General features: G+C 54.2%; 1 pseudogene; it reads right to left on the bottom strand.

Moving 5' to 3' along the window:
• Positions 1 to 1,767: 1,767 nt before the first annotated feature.
• LOC129605073 (piggyBac transposable element-derived protein 4-like) lies at positions 1,768 to 3,960 on the bottom strand (annotated as a pseudogene).
• Positions 3,961 to 4,299: the final 339 nt, after the last annotated feature.

Below are 4,299 nucleotides of genomic sequence, written 5' to 3'. Positions count from 1 at the left end.
ACACAGTTGTATTGACAACATGATTAAGTAATTTGACTGTCTTGTTCATAGACAATGACACAAGGACTTTACATTCTGATGGCAGTGCGATGAAGAGATGAACTAAAGATTTTGAGCAAGTTACAGGCTGTTGCAAGAAATCCAGTGTTTGGCTGTTTGTACAAATTGTTTTGAGAAATGCACACACATATTTGCAAACTTCAATTCTGGTCTAAGAATTGTACTAAAGCGACTGAGAAAAACTGTAATATCGTGCCTGCATTTCCAGATCACACTTGCACAGATTTAATTGCTAAACTGGCAACAGAATGATCCCTTAGCAAAGTCCAACAACGTGTCTATACGGTAGATTTAACTAAATTAAATAACCTTAGGCGATAATATTTAAGGCTGCAACTACCGAAAAGGGCAGGAGCGCTGCGGGAGTTTACAGTCGGTGCAGTCGCCATTTTAACCCTCACGCAGCTCTCATTTTTAGACCCCACGAGGGCAACGGAGGAGGGTTTTACATCTGACCCCACAAGTGGGTGAGGATGTGCAGTGGGGGGGTGGTGGTCGGGGTCACGCCGGACCCCACGAGGACACCGAAAGTGCAGGTTGGGAGGAGGGAGGAGGGGGTCACGTCGGACCCCACGAGGACACAGAAAGTGCAGGTTAGGAGGAGGTAGCTGGGGGTCACGCCAGACCCCACGAGGACACAGAACGTGCAGGTTAGAAGGAGGAAGGTGGGGGTCACGCCAGACCCCAGGAGGAAAGCGAACGTGCAGGTTAGGAGGAGGGAGGAGGGGGTCACGTCAGACCCCACGAGGACACAGAACGTGCAGGTTAGGAGGAGGGAGGTGGGGGTCACGCCAGACCCCACGAGTGCACAGAAAGTGCAGGTTAGGAGGAGGTAGCTGGGGGTCACGCCGGACCCCACGAGGACACAGAAAGTGCAGGTTAGGAGGAGAGAGGTGGGGGTCACGCCGGACCCCACGAGGACATAGAAAGTGCAGGTTAGGAGGAGGGAGGTGGGGGTCACGCCGGACCCCAGGAGGAAAGCGAAAGTGCAGGTTAGGAGGAGGGAGGTGGGGGTCACGCCAGACCCCACGAGGACACAGAACGTGCAGGTTAGAAGGAGGAAGGTGGGGGTCACGCCAGACCCCAGGAGGAAAGCGAACGTGCAGGTTGGGAGGAGGGAGGAGGGGGTCACGTCAGACCCCACGAGGACACAGAACGTGCAGGTTAGAAGGAGAGAGGTGGGGGTCACGCCGGACCCCAGGAGGAAAGCGAACGTGCAGGTTGGGAGGAGGGAGGAGGGGGTCACGCCGGACCCCACGAGGACACAGAAAGTGCAGGTTAGGAGGAGGGAGGTGGGGGTCACGCCAGACCCCACGAGTGCACAGAAAGTGCAGGTTAGGAGGAGGTAGCTGGGGGTCACGCCGGACCCCACGAGGACACAGAAAGTGCAGGTTAGGAGGAGAGAGGTGGGGGTCACGCCGGACCCCACGAGGACATAGAAAGTGCAGGTTAGGAGGAGGGAGGTGGGGGTCACGCCGGACCCCAGGAGGAAAGCGAAAGTGCAGGTTAGGAGGAGGGAGGTGGGGGTCACGCCGGACCCCAGGAGGAAAGCGAACGTGCAGGTTGGGAGGATCCACAGGTTGGAGGATGGAGAATCTCTGTCTGGAGAATTTGTGTGTGTGTGTGTGTGTGTGTGTGTGTGTGTGTGTGTGTGTGTGTGTGTGTGTGTGTGTGTGTGTGTGTGTGTGTGTGTGTGTGGGAATACAAGGAGGGCCGTGACGTTGTGTGTTTCCAAGTTGGAAACTTCCCAGGTTGGAGAAAAAAAAAAAACAAAATACCCTAATTCAAATGCTTTTGCTTTATTTTATTAATTATTTTTCTTTTACATATTACACTTTGTTTGTAAATAGTGTTACTACACTGACAACAACAAAAACATCAACAATAGTATAAAACACACGGAATATTATTAGTATTATGATTATTATTATTATTATTATTATTATTTCATTTTCTAATGAACAAACAAATTATCTTCAGGAGCGAGGGGCGCAGTCTGAACAGCAGAAGAGCAAATGTCTGTGGCAGATGTATCTCTCGCACCGATGGCAAACGTTGTTTGTTTTGCGGTCCCTTGCGCGCGGACAAATTTGACACCTTTTCCTCTTGCCCTTTTGCGCCCGGTCGCTAGCGGCGGAACCGAGGGCGTCGTGTTCTCCTCCGTCACCCTCACCGCAGACCCCGTCTTCACCCCAGACGAGGTCTGCGGTGAGGGCCTGCTGCTGCTGCCGCTGCTGCTGGTGCTGGTGCTGGTGCTGGTGCTGCTGCTGCTGCTGCTGCTGCTGCTGCTGCTGCTGCTGCTGCTGCTGCTGCTGCTGCTGCTGCTGCTGCTGCTGCTGCTGCTGCCCGAGTCCGGAAGAGCAGGACAGGGAGCGGGAGGAGGACCCGCACGGGGGTCCCGAACCCCCTTCTGAAGCGTCCGCACGAGCGAGGCGGACGCTTCGCCGCGAGGCGGATGGCGCCTTCTGCGGATGAGAGGAGTCACGAGCGCCTTGCCCAGCTGCTCTAGAAACACCCTCCTCTTGCTGCGGTTGCCGGGCATCCAGTCCGGGTGGGCCTCCCGCCACACGACGAAAGCGTTGTAGCAAGACACGTCTAGGACGTTGTGAAACACCGCCACGGGCCAGCGCGCCGTCTTTCTCCTGCAGCTGTAGGTTCCTATCACCTTGTCCAGGTTGTCTACGCCTCCCTTGGTGGCGTTGTAGTCTAGGACGGCAAAGGGCTTTTTGTCCCGCCGTCCTGCGTCGACGAGGAGGACATCGTCGGCGGCCGTGGCGGCCGAGTGTAGCGTGCTCATCAGGATCACGTTTTTGTTTTTTTTGGGCACGTAGGACACCAGGACGGTGCTGGGAGTGAAGGCAAACGCGGAGGAGAAGGCGCTCCTGCCCTTGACCGAGAGGAGCGCCGGCGGCAATTCCGGCTTGTTCTTGCGAACCGTACCGAGCATGGTGAGCTCCCTGCGCAGGAGCCGCTGGCCCAGTTCGTAGGAAGTGAAAAAGTTGTCGCACGTCACGTTGCGAGGCCCGGCGAGCCCTTCTGTGACGTCCAGCACGACCCGCTGGCCCTGCTTTTTTTCAGAAGCTCTCTTTTCTCCTCCTCCTCCTCCTCCTCTTCCTGGCTTCCCGGTTTAAAGCTGCATCTTCCAAGCGTAGCTGGACTTGGCGTCGCACGCCACCCAAAACTTGAGGCCGTATTTTGCTGGCTTGCTAGGCATGTACTGTCTGAAAGAGCAACGTACCTACAAAAAATAAAGGTGAGATTTTTAAAAATATATTTTTTTTACAGAGGTAAAAAAAGAAAGCCTGCTTGCTACGTGTTTTCTGCATGTCTGCGTGTGTGTGTGTGTGTGTGTGTGTGTGTGTGTGTGTATGTGCCTGTGTGTGTATGTGTGTGTGTCTGTGCCTGTGTCTGCATGTCTGCGTGTGTGTGTGTGTGTGTCTGTCTGTGTTTGTATGTCTGTGTCTGTGTCTGCATGTTTTTTTTTTTTTTTTTTGCTTTACCTCTGAAAGGTACCAGTTGCTCGTCCACCGTCACGTTAGGACCCGGGTCGTAGAGGCTGGGCAGCCGCTCCACCCACGCGTCCCAGACCTCTCTCACGGCTGCCAGTTTGTCCGTCGCTCGCCTGGCGGGTCTAGTTTGGCGATCGTCGAAACGCAACAGCTTCGAAAGCGTGAAACACCTTGAGCGACATCGTGGCGCGAAAAATGGCCCTGCCGCTCTCGGCGTCCCACAGGCTGGCCACGGCCACCTGTAGACGCCGGACAAAATCAGGAGGCCCAAGTAGGCTCTCAGGTCGACCTCGTCCATGCCCTTCCAGGCGCTCCCGAGCTTTCGAGAGCCCTCCAGGTTGGTGTTCTCCAGGACGATCCTTTCCACCGCCGGGGTCACGAACATGCGGAAGGTCGATTCAAAGTCGACCGCCTGAGCCGCCGCGTACTCTGTGGGTCCCTGGGCAGAAAGAGGACTAAGAGGGACGTTCCTTGCTTCCACGCCATTGCGAAACACAGCGGAGGACCATTTTATTTTCCCGTCTTTAGAGATAAAAGTTTTATCTTCTTCTTCTTCTTTTTCTTCTTCTTCATCCTCATCCTCGAGTTCTATTTACTCCAGTCTTTGCACATTTTCTATTATTTCATCATCATCTTCAACATCATCATCATCATCATCATCATCATCATCATCATCATCATCATTATATTCTTCATCATCAACTTCTTCATCTGAAGTGTCCAGCCTTAG

The sequence above is a fragment of the Betta splendens genome, chromosome 13, assembly GCF_900634795.4.
Source record: "Betta splendens chromosome 13, fBetSpl5.4, whole genome shotgun sequence".
NCBI classification, from domain to species: domain Eukaryota; kingdom Metazoa; phylum Chordata; class Actinopteri; order Anabantiformes; family Osphronemidae; genus Betta; species Betta splendens.
This window is presented reverse-complemented; position numbering and strand designations above follow the sequence as displayed.